Raw genomic sequence first — 13,134 nt, forward strand, 5'->3', positions numbered from 1 at the left:
CGGTGTGAAAACTTTGGGGCAGAGAGTTCTGCTCTGGCATCCGTGAACAGTTTCACGTCGATCTGGCCAACGGTGCCGGAGATTAGCTGTTCATAGATGGACAGACGGACGGACAGACATTTGCGTGCGTGCGTGCGTGCGTGCGTGCGTGCGAGTCAGTCAGTGAATCAGTGAGTCAGTGTGTTTGTAGGCACAGGGCGTAACTATGCACTCGGAAGCTACTTAAATCATTCTGCCATGCTGCTCATCGCGGCCATTCAACAGGAAAGAAAAACAGATGTTGAGATTGCTATGTAGCAGGACAGACTAAAATAGTCCATAGAATTGCTACAGCTGGAGGTTCTTCGTAAGCACTTTAAAAGTCATCATACAATGTCAACAGAACAACATTTGTCTTCAGAATGTTGTTTTTGTTGAACACCGTGGAGATTTCCAAGTACATGAGCCCCTAAATAGTCGTAGGGAAATTGCTGATTTAAATACACGATAGTTCAGTTGGTGATACAAGCATGAAATTTGGCACAGATGACCTTTCACATCATATGACCCTAATTGATAATCAACCTCGGGCCACGCAGAATCCCAACATTTTCAAGATGGCCCGCCAGTTTTCAAAATGGCTGCAACTGGATAACATTAGGTTCCAATATGGTGGCATATTTTCCCATATGGCTGCTGATAAATGCACATCTGCTCATGGTTAATCCACAGTTGGTGATACAAGCATGACATTTGGCACAGATCACCTATATAACACCCTAATTGATAATCAACCTCGGGCCACGCAAAATTCAAATTCTTTCAAGATGGCCACCAGTTTTATAATGGCTGCAACTGGCGGCCATCTCGAAAATGTAGCAATGCTGCGTGGCCCTAGGTTGAGTATCAATTAGGGTCATATGACGGTCACCTGTGCCCAATTTCACGCTTGTGTCACCAACTGAACTATCATGTCAATTTCCCGCCCGACTATAATGAAAGTCGAAGCACACGAGCAGGAGGTGTCCGAACAGACTGTGCTGTCAGTGGGCTGGCTGTCATCCTCGCCTCAGGATGGTCATGTAAAGTAAACACAACGTCTTCCAGGACAGTCACTCTATCTGCCCTGGCATCAGCCGCTACCTTTACTCTCGGCATGAATTATTCATCCAACCTCTCTTTTAGACATCACAGTGTCAACATGAATGATATGGAAAGAATTCAGGATTCCCGACCTGTGTCCCACATCAATATTTGCATCCTATTATAAAGGCTGGCGTAGTCTATCATTTTACCCTCACCGAGTGACAGGACCGTGGCAGGAAGTGCCACAGTCCACCTGGCGTGACTCAGTAAAACGAGGGGAACAACAGCGTGACAGTGATGCATGGCGTCGGGGAGCACTGTGACGTTCAGCCCCCGCACGCATGTATCCTGTCGATGGCGGTGTCACAAAGTGTCCGCAACGTCCTGCACCTAAACAGCTCTTTTCACCTGCTTTAGAAGAGAAGGCATTTTGTTGTGTTTTCCACTGTGACTCGCACATCAAAGATTAGTGAAGCCTCCTGCATTGTACTGCTGAGTGGCCATATAGGAGAGCGAGAACGAGGGGGATGTTTTGTTTACCAATTACACCATCTTTTGTGTGTAGACAGTGTGAGCAAAGAGAGAGAAAGTGTCATAAACCCATATGAAAAATTCATATGCCTGCTATCATGGTTGTGTCTCCCGTAATTGGGTTTTGACGACAGTCAGGAACACAGGGAGATAAACAAACACACATTTGGCGAGGAAAGTGAGAACACAGTCGATAATATATATGTGACTTCAGTGAGATGTGGATTAGTGCCGCTGTTCCTTTCTGGTTTCATCACATGGGATGATGGGAGGTTTTCACTCCACAAGCAAAACTCTCTCTTTGGCAAATGGAAAATGATTGGCTTTGACTGCTGTCGGCATGTGATTTGTGCCGTTTCTGATTTCCATACGGGATTAATCCAACAGCTCCCCCATCCTGGGTTGCAGGACATAAAAGTGCCACAGCGTTTCAGAGAGGCTGATTTACAGCGCACAGGTAGCGGGGGCTCAGGGAGAGACTGCCTTGGATGTGTGGATTTCCACTGATTCCTCAGGGCAGGCAGACAGCCGCAGGCAGCTGGGGGCTAATCTGTTGACGAATGCGTATATGCATGCAGGTAAACACGCCTATCATTTGGGCTACGGCACAATACACAGGCACACATGCAAAGGTGTGCACACATACCGTATGCACGCAGGTGCACATGCATGCAAGCGGAGGTGCACACATGAACTCTCCGTTTCAGACACGACGCATGAGTAGGCCTCCGCGAAGCTGTGACTACGAGATAATGCCGGCACGTCACCTGAAGCAAAAGAGATTTACCCACGCACTTGTTTTCTCTCTCCCTCTCTCTTTCTCTCCCTCTCTCGCCCCGTCTCTCTCTCTCTCCCCCTTTCATTTCATTTCCACTTTTGAGAAACCGCAGGCAATAAATAGTTGTACACCCAAAGGAAAATGGTTAGTAGTAAACGGAAAAGCCATATTTAAAGGCTCAGCTCCACTCCTATAGCTGTAAACGGCACATTTATAATTTAATTTGGTGAGATGCCCCAATTTATGTAAAGATGGATGCCCTTTTTACCTTAACCTTTCCGTTTAGACCATCCCAAATGAATGACCCCATGAAATTGAGAGAAATTCACATCATTGTTTCCTCAAAAGACTTTTCCAGACAACTTTCAAGATAGGCTGGAATCTTAAAAGCTGAGGGCTGTTTGGGTAAATGGTGTAAATGGTGCATTTATATAGCGCTTTTATCCAAAGCGCTTTAAATAGATTCTGCATTACATTCACCCATTCACACACACATTCACTCTGCATTACATTCACCCATTCACACACATTCACTCTGCATTACATTCACCCATTCACACACACATTCACTCTGCATTACATTCACCCATTCACACACATTCACTCTGCATTACATTCACCCATTCACACACATTCACTCTGCATTACATTCACCCATTCACTCTGCATTACATTCACCCATTCACACACACATTCACACTGCATTACATTCACCCATTCACACACACATTCACTCTGCATTACATTCACCCATTCACACACATTCACTCTGCATTACATTCACCCATTCACTCTGCATTACATTCACCCATTCACACACACATTCACACTGCATTACATTCACACACATTCACTCTGCATTACATTCACCCATTCACTCTGCATTACATTCACCCATTCACACACACATTCACTCTGCATTACATTCAGCCATTCACACATACACCGATGGCAGAGGAAACCATTAAGGCACATCTTGAGCAATTAGGGGTTCAGTGTCTTGCTCAAGGACACTTTGACACAAACTCTGGAGGAGCCCGGGATCGAACTGGGAACCTCACGTTCCCATCCGGCCACTCCACCCCTGAGCCACTGCCATTTGGGGCCACAGAACCAGTGACAGTTACTGGTACACTGATGAGAGGACTGGTATTGGCAGGCTGACGGGTGACTGTCTGAATCATTTTGGTATTCAGTCTCAGCCGTCTGTCAAAGCCCAGGGTTATTTATACAAGCCTGTGGCTTCCTCTTCCCTCTCTAATCTAACCCACCCCCCACCCGTACCCGTGCCCTGGCCCAAGCAACTCCGGAGAGGGTAAGGAGTTGGTAAAAGATACGCATTTTTTGGTTGCAGAGCTACTGACAATGTTCCAGTAACATGAGGATTTAGCCTGAGAACACAAACAAAACTAATGCGTTACACGTGTTGGGAATCTCTGATGCACAATCCCATCTGCCGACGCACGTATGCTCGTGTGTATGTGCATGCGGAAGAAACCGCACACGAAATGCAGACGCATACATCTGGTCATGCAGAGGCAAAGAAGCATCTAAGTGTGAGTGAACACGCATACACGCGCACACACACGCGCACACACACACACACACACACACATGAATGTGATGAACAGCGAGCCATGGTAGACGGCCCCCGGCAAAGGCTTACTCTATGCTCACAAAATTGCTTTTAATTGGTGGGAGAGAATAAATCAATGTAAACCATGTTTAGAATCCGGCAGCAGAACAGGAGGAGGGGGAGGAAGAGGAGGTGGAGGAGGAGGAGAGTGACGAGGACCGAAAAGGAACAAAGTCCAGCGTGGGCGGATCAGCAGCCATGCTAGCTGCTCTAAACATGACAAATCCTACTCTATTGTTTTGTAGGCCAATTAAGGCCATGTTCAGACTTCCAGCCCAAATCCAATATTTGGCTTGTCCAGATTGCAATCACAATGGTTTTTATCAAGTCTGACTCTGAACCTAAAATAAACATCACACCCGTGTGAAGTGAGGGGCGATCTTATCATCATGCATCATCTCATTCCGGCCAATCAGAATTCGTCTTCAATGTTTGTACACGAACACTCAACATTGTCCATTCATTGTCAATGGGATTTAATGTTTGTGTAAGACAAAGTATGTGCACATGTACAGTATCTATATATAAATGCTCTGTCTGTCTGTCTGTCTGTCTGTCTGTCTGTCTGTCTGTCTGTAATGCACGTAACTCAAGAACGATGACGAGTCGGTCAGACCCACGGTTGTCCAGAACCGCCACAAAAGTCCTATGCCCGGGCTCTGGACAGGGCCCCTGCCCAGGCTCCATATATGGAGCTGGCCTGTTCTGACATCACAACACTCCATATTTGGGCATGCCTGACACAGAACTCCATATGAATAAAGGGACACAGAGAGACAGATACAGAAATCTCCATATATGGGCATAAAAGGGACACAGACAAATGGGTGGAACGGGTACTCTGATATGGATCTCCAACTTCCATCGTTACCGACTCTGTGCTTTACAGCCGGGCACCAGGGGTATCCCCTCAAAAAACATAAACTGATTTTGCTCATCACATTTGAACCACATTCCTAAAGATTGGACACTCGGGCACTGAAGGCTGATTTACACCATTGTACAATATGACCGAATGACTCCTGCCTACAGTATGTAATTAGTGTGGATGCCCTAAGGGCAACAAGACTATAACAATTGCCCGACTCTGTATAAACTTAACTGTATTTCGCCTGTCTTCTCCAGGGTCCCTGTGACGCCATGTGGACTATAGTAATTGCCCGACTTTATATATTCTGTATAAACTTTATTTTGCCTGTATTTTGAATGTCTTCTTCAGCGTCCTTGTGACGTCATGTGGGTCAATAGAGGGTATGTGCATGCTTAAAGTGAATGGCACATCGAGTGGCAAATCGAGTGGCAAAGCAACATGCAAAGTGTGTTTAACATTGTTTAACGTTGTTTAATGCAATCAGATATGACTTTTCTGTGTGGATGTATGGGCTGTCAAGGCCAGAAAGTAGTTTTTTGCCACTCAGTAGGCCTTCCTGCATAACTTCCTGGTTTGATGATGATGTCACGCGCATACCCTCTATACATCATCATCATAGACTTATGCAAGACGCAAAGCTTGAAATTGTCGGTGCAACCACACATTCTAGTTTGTCATTACCATAGCATAACAATGGTTGACAATGTCTGAATAAACAATTCTGATCTGATCACTTTCACTGATCACAGTTAGTCCTAATCATTTGAAAAACAAATCAGATTTGCCTGCAGTCTGAACAAAGCCTCCTGCAGATATTGAGCCAGTTCAGAGTTGGTTGTATAGTGGTGCACACTGCAGGGTACAATCTGTATACTCTGTGAGCCAAGTGAGCCTGATAAGTACTGGAGAATCCATAGAGTTTAGCGACACAGAGAAAGAGGGGGAAGGAGCCCCCGGGCACCCCACAACTCAGCCTCCTCACCCACAAAGCAGCTTTGATGTAAATTAGCTTTCAGTCTGGGCCGTCTGTCTGATCAACAACACGTCTTCATCCAAGATTCTCTGACCTTTACAGAGGGGAGGCAAGGGAAGGTGAGCAGCCCACATCACACCGAGTGCAACACACTGGGAGAAAATAACAGCTTTAGACGCAACGAGATGACACAGCGAGTTCGCAGCAGGAAGACAGAGAATGCTCTGCAAAAGGTGGCTGTCCCATTGCAAGGAACAGCTGTGGTAGAGCACATCAAATGGCTTTGGGGAGATAAAACAACAGGCACAAAGAGTGCCGCAGCAGAATAAATTTGTAACTCGCGCACATCAAGAAATACATTTTAATCTCCTGTCTGTCACCATCTCATTACCAAATTCTCACAAAATGGAAGTTTCAAGATTTTTTCTTCAATTTACTCATGGTTACCACTCATGGTGGTTAATATGCCCTAAAATATTCAATTTGCAGGCTCACCAGGTAAAACCCATTAAAGTCAGCCAGTGATGTCAACTGAATTATAGTTGCCTCCTTTTAAAACATGGACTCCCTGTTCTCTCATCTGCATAGTTCAGCTGGCAGTGGCACCCTATCTTAAACCACAGGGTAAATGGGATTAGAAGGAGACACCAGCCACTAATGTAATGCCAGAACTTTTCAAATAATGTAAACCCACTGAGAGCTGAGAGCCACTAACGGACTAATAGGGAAGGGAGTCAGAGAGAGATAGTCTATTATAAACCCCTTCTGTAATTGCAGTGTAGCACCTTTTGTTGAAACAGTACCGTCAACCACACTACTACTTACTAAGTGGACTGAAGGCATTTTCCTGGCATTTTCTTCATTGCTTACAATTACAATTTAGGCATTTATTAGCAGACGCTCTTATCAAGAGTGCAACATCAGGGTAAATGGTCAGTGGTTTAGTGCTTCTAAGTATCTGTCTAAACAACATGCTATCTGGCTATATTAAAATTCTTAGCATTTAGTGAGCATAGTGTATTTCTAGTTAACATATGCGAACCAGTAATACATATATATTATATAAATAATCAGACCCATCACACAGCAAACTTGAGTTGCACATTTATGGCGCACGCACGCACACACACACACACACACACACACGCACACACACACAGTATGCACAGTAGGGTATAGACTAGCGTCTCACATGGAATCACCTGTATTTTTGTTCAAACATCAGCGAATGGTTTCACAGTCTCTCTTTCTCCCATCTCAGTTCCCCTCCCCACTGAACAGGTACCAAACCAGCAGGGGTCACTAGTGCAATGACAAGGCAAAAGGGAAAATCCTGCCTAGGGCACCGAATTGCTCAGGGCCGGCACTGCTTGCTGGCTTCCCAAATCCAAACACCCAGACAAGCTAGAGGCACTGCTGCCGGGAAATGATGCAGGATCTCTGCGTAACCCATGATGAAGAATATAATGGCATAAAATACACAAGTCCTTTATGTACACCAATATTAGAGCTTGGCAAATAACCGAAAATAATATCGAAACTGAATTATTCAGAACTATATATCTATTCAGAACCAATATCGGAATCGGAGGCTGTTGTCAGCAGCCACCTCTTCTGAGTCTGTAAACGGAGCCACCAGAGATGCTGATTTATTGTACAGGAGGCACAGGCAATTGTAAGTAGGCCTAATGACTTAATATTGCTCATACAGGTTAAAAAGCTGCTTATGAACAAATCAACACAAAACAATACGGATAGATTTGTTTTCATAATGGACTAAATCAATTATTATACTTAGTTGTAGCCTACAACAAAGTATAAGTAGTAGCCAAACTACTAGCTCACAGCGAGCTTGTTTGTTTTCATTTTTTATTCGTTCATTAATCATTATCAAGGCAAAAGTTATTTAACTTCTTTACTGCCATCTAGTGTTCAAAAACTTTGACTGCTTCTCTGCCGCTGGTTCACGCCAATGCTACGGAGATTGATTTGTTTCCGGGTTAAACCGGAAGGTGGGGGCTTCCGGAAGTGGAACAACACCACACAACACAGCCCACAGCCTTTAGCTAGCAGTTACATTTTCTCAGCGATGCGATACAAAATCACAAATGATTTATGATCGTCGGGTGCGTGCCGGCTCACCATAGACAGCTCTAACCTTTGGAGATACGGCGCTTTGAAAATCGGGTTATAATGGAGGCTCAACGGAGCTGGATTTAGAAATCGCATCGCTGCTGGTGAAGGAGGAGGGCTATACTACCCGGAGCAATGCTAAACAGACGGACGGCGCGTCCATATATACAGTAAACGTTTGTCTACGCTTATAAACGTAGCTGGCAAGAACAGGTCCCGGGGGGGGGGGGGGGGGTACGTTAATAAACGTATTTGGAAAGATAAGAATTAAGTGAAATGATTGTGATATTGTTTTGAGGTCAAATGGCCCTGCCCTAACTATTGACCCAGTGTCCGAGGAAATATGTGCTTTTCAGGATTATAATATCACGAAAATATTTTCAGTCAAAAATGGCAATTACTGATTCTGAATGATGAATCCTAAAATATGTCTATCATAGATAGATAGATAGATAGATAGATAGATAGATAGATAGATAGATAGATAGATAGATAGATAGATAGATAGATAGATAGATAGATAGATAGATAGATAGATAGATAGATAGATAGATAGATAGATTATGTAGCCTAATGTATTATACAATATATAACCATCCTGTGGCGTGCTCTGCCTGCATGCTCTGGGCTGCCTGTCAGCCTGTGTGTCACTCGATGCGTTAGTAGAAAGCAGGCAGCGAGCGACGGCCACAACCCCGTTGTGTTCTGGAAGCGTCATTCAAAACCCTGATAGGGTTGCGTGAAGGGGGAGCTACCTGGTTCTTCTTCTTGTACGTGGGTGACTGGTCTATTTGGCAGCCCATTACCACCACCTAGTGACATTATAGCGTTTTCATAAAGTGTGCGTTCTCGTGTAAAATAAAAAATGAGAACGCAACGGGACTTTGCTGTTTTATCTGGAGACCATCGCCGTCTGAAAGAGGCCTAAGAGGCATCACATTGCATTACATTTTATGCACAGAACTGATATGAGGCCTGCTTGCTCATAATGTCCTACACTTATGGGAACAAATGATCTTGAAGCCCTAGCCTGCCCTGCAGTGAAGGTACTGTGTACCGTCGCCCCGATGGTAAAATATGGTATTGGCTATGTAAAGCACATAAAGATCACTACTGAAATCAACGTGAAAATACTGTAATGTTTTTAAATATCAAATGAACTGTAATACACTTCTGGGTCGAATTTTCATTACGTCTGCTATTAGCTGAAAACATCTGGTAAAATATTTGTCAGGTAGGTTTTACAAATTATTGCCCCATTGGTTTGCCTATTATGTCACATCCAAATAAAAAGTAGTAGCAGTTTAACTTGATTTAACAAAATCAATTGACAGAGATTATACTCTTTCTTGAGTTTTATAAAGTGATCCAGGAAGCAGAAGTGGGTAGGGAGCAGAGACAATAGAAGACAGAGAGAGAGAGACTGCATGGAAACAAAAGAAGACATTTCAGGAATTGTTCACATGGCTTTGATGTAATCTGGGAAAGATTTATCGTCACTGAAATACCTTGAAAAGAACACGTGAACAGTGGATTTCTACCATTCAGGGTGTTTTGCTCTGTTTAGCGAGTTCTAATACAAATTATTCTATGAACTATATTTCTAAAACTGGTGGCTCAAATATTATGCTATTTGTAATGGGTGGATTGCTCGATTGAAGAATAAGCCATGTCAATGGCTGTTCATTGAATTACTCTTTATTGGGGCTTACAGCACACAAACAGGAAATCTACTCAATTCTGTGTCTAAAGGGAGAGGGTGTCACCCCATCTACCCCATGCATCCATCATAGTGTAAATCAAATCACACATAGCATGTGAAAGGATAGCCTAAATACTCAAAATAACACGACCCCCATAACTCATTCACATATTCAAATATGAACACAAACAATAACACATAACTTCCTGCAGCCCAGGGCTCCCTTGGAAATCCTACAACCCTCCCTAACCACCCGGGACAATATCTACACAAATATGCCACCTCGTCATCGAAAATATGAGTACGTTCTTTGTCTTCAATCATCAGCAGTCATTTCTCAGTCGCGGTCCCTCGATCAAGCGTCCAAGTCAGTCCTATAATGCCAAACTGCAGTATAGGCCCCTTGACCTCTATTATCTGACACAAAAGACCTCTACTCAGTAAATGATCACCCTGACACAAGTGAAGGCCAACGGTGCCCTTGGCTGGTGCACTTGACAGTACATTAGTCTGCGGTGATTGGCAGCTGACAGAGCCTATGAAAAGCCCAGCGACATGGGATTGGTGAGGGCAGGCAGCAAAGGCACCAGGGTGGGGTGGGGTGGAGGGGGCAATGTACCGTGTCCTTGTCCTGTTTATGTGTCCAGAGAGCTGGGGAGTGATGATTGACAGAGCCGTCAGAACAGAGCCAGCACGTCTTCTGCTCTTCGGGTGCACACTAAGACACTTTCCTTCCCCTCAGAGGTACCGTTGAGTCTCCCAGACCCCGGATCCACTCCTGACTCCCATGTTCCTACTTCAACACAAATATAAACACGCACGCACACACGCGCGCACGCACGCACGCACGCACGCACGCACGCACGCACGCACGCACGCACGCACGCACGCACGCACGCACGCACGCACGCACACAGATGGACTAGATTGTGCAGTACAGGTTACAAGTACTTGTTAGATTGTGTCTCTGGTTATGCTGGGTGTCCATATGAGCACAATTGGCCGTGTTTGTGGGAGGGAAGCCAGGCAGAGAGGGCACTAGTGACTTATATGGGCTGGGACTGGAAAGGTGGGTGCCTGTCTGGGGTGTTGAACTGTAAGGCAGTGTCCCCCAGGGGTCACTGAGAGGGTTCCAGGAGGTCCCCAGCGAAAACGCTTCAAAATCAACTAACCACTAGCTATTTGAAGTCCTCAATGCTTTGCGATGCGACACATTGTGAGCCACACTGCTATTTTGCCAAAAGAAATATTTTTAAAACATTTTCACTGCACAAATCTTGTATGGGGGTCATATTAATTTGGGGGTCCTGCATGACATGAAAAAGTTTGAGAACCACTGCCAAGAGAACCAAGGAGTAGGTAGAGTGAGCCACACCCTACTCTGCACCAAGGAGTAGGTAGAGTGAGCCACACCCTACTCTGCACCAAGGAGTAGGTAGAGTGAGCCACACCCTACTCTGCACCAAGGAGTAGGTAGAGTGAGCCACACACTACTCTGCTTTTTAAGTTGATCATGGTAAACACATATTGATCTACTATCTTTGTTTGAAGAGGCAATTTCAAATGGGCCAATTCAGCCAAAGCACCTCAATGTCATTTTGTTTTTAGTATAGTATCTTCTAAACTTTTACATGGCTGTCTGAAATACCTTTCAATACTCATCATCGTCATATAACCTCATATTGCATAAACTGTACTGTAGGTCAATGCCTTATGTATAATTCAACAATGTAGCATGATCTAATTCATCAATTAAGTCAACTATAAAGCCAAGGTCTATACCTCATGTTTGTCCTGTCAGAGGACATGAAAATGTGATGCTAAACAAAAACACAGCCATCACCTAAACACGCAAGCCCACACACAAATAGGACACGCACACATACTGTACAGGCACATACCTATGGCGCACACACACACACACACACACACACACACACACACACACACACACACACACACACACACACACACACACACACACACACACACACACACACACACACACACACACACACACACACACACACACACACACACACACACACACACACACACACACACACACACACACACACACAGGATGTTTGTGTGAAATTTGTGCCCAGGTGCAAATATGTGCACACACACACGTGCTCGCACGCGGTAGGCTTGGGTGGTATCCAAAAGTTATATTGTGATGTAGTCCCAACTAAATCTTGCGATGTGACAGCGAAGTGTTGCTGGCACTTCAATCATACATAATAACTTAATAAGATCGCTGAAGGGGTGCTCAATCCTTGGAATCATAATAAATTACAAACAAAAACAAAAGGTTCAGGACGGCAGCTTGTTCCCTTCAATAATTTATTGTTAGCAACATTTCACAGGCACAGTGTAGCAACTTCCTCGGGGTTCCTTCATGCACCCTGAGGAGGGAGGTATACCTTCCAAACACAATGATACCAATACATTATTACATTTAGGCCTGACGTCGAAATAAAAAAAAAGGTCTTCTGAAAAAATATATATTCAAAGATTTGTGCCGCATTTGTACGATTTTTCAAAAATAGCAGACCTACAAGCTCATAGCGCGCCACCGAGTGGCGCGCTACGAGCTTGTAGATCTGCTATTTTTAAGTAGCTAAAGTATAACATAATGCTTAGTTAAAACACCAAAAGGGGTTCCCGTCCAGAATGGGTTATTCAAGGGAACAAGCTGCCATCCTGATTCTTTTGTTTTTGGTTGTAATATGTCGACGTTATGATATCGTATATAGTAAGAAAAACATTACATTTTATTAGACTTGTACGTTTTCTGTACATAATGTATACATTGCACATGAAACAGTGTACATTTCACATTTCGTGCTGTCAGGCAGACACCTCTTACAGTATCTCCATATAAAAAGATATGCTTGGTTTTTTTTCCATAAATGTCCCACTTACGTTCAAAACGCGTCGCATTGTGGCGAGTTGTGAGCTTGTCGTTGTCGATCTCTTTTTTAATTATTCTGAAAAGTAATTGACAGAAAGTATTTGTGAAGTACATATTAATTATCTTATCAAAATCACATTAAGCCTGCTATTGTGTTTATTACTGTGCATTTAACTGCTGTGGTTAGGTAATACTTATTATACATCTGTATACTTTAACTTCTTTTATCATTTTCTGAACAGCGTGTGCCATCAAATTCTCATGCATCCCTTATGTCATTTGTCCTCACTGCAGGATAAATGGAGAATTGTCAGAATTATTCAGTCCACCCCCCATTACCAGATGTCTGTTTTACTTGTGTGAGCCGGTGGAATTTTAGATGTTTTTGGTTTATTGTGATATTTGTGCTTTTGCTGTGTTTTAAGTTTGCCTTTTATATTTAAAGTTGTCCACGAACCTGTGTTGCCTTGTTTTTATATTTGTATTTTAATAGAGGACCAGACCTCTCACAAAGGTGGCGTAGTCGTT

The 13,134-nt window shown here is 43.9% G+C and overlaps 1 protein-coding gene across 2 annotated transcripts in view; it reads right to left on the bottom strand.

Moving 5' to 3' along the window:
• Window positions 1-13,134, bottom strand: part of LOC306933386 (transmembrane protein 132C) — a 222,321-nt gene that overhangs the window by 125,328 nt on the left and 83,859 nt on the right. The gene's annotated exons all lie outside the window — the stretch shown is intronic.

The sequence above is a fragment of the Electrona antarctica genome, assembly GCF_951216825.1.
Source record: "Electrona antarctica genome assembly, chromosome: 12".
NCBI lineage: Eukaryota > Metazoa > Chordata > Actinopteri > Myctophiformes > Myctophidae > Electrona > Electrona antarctica.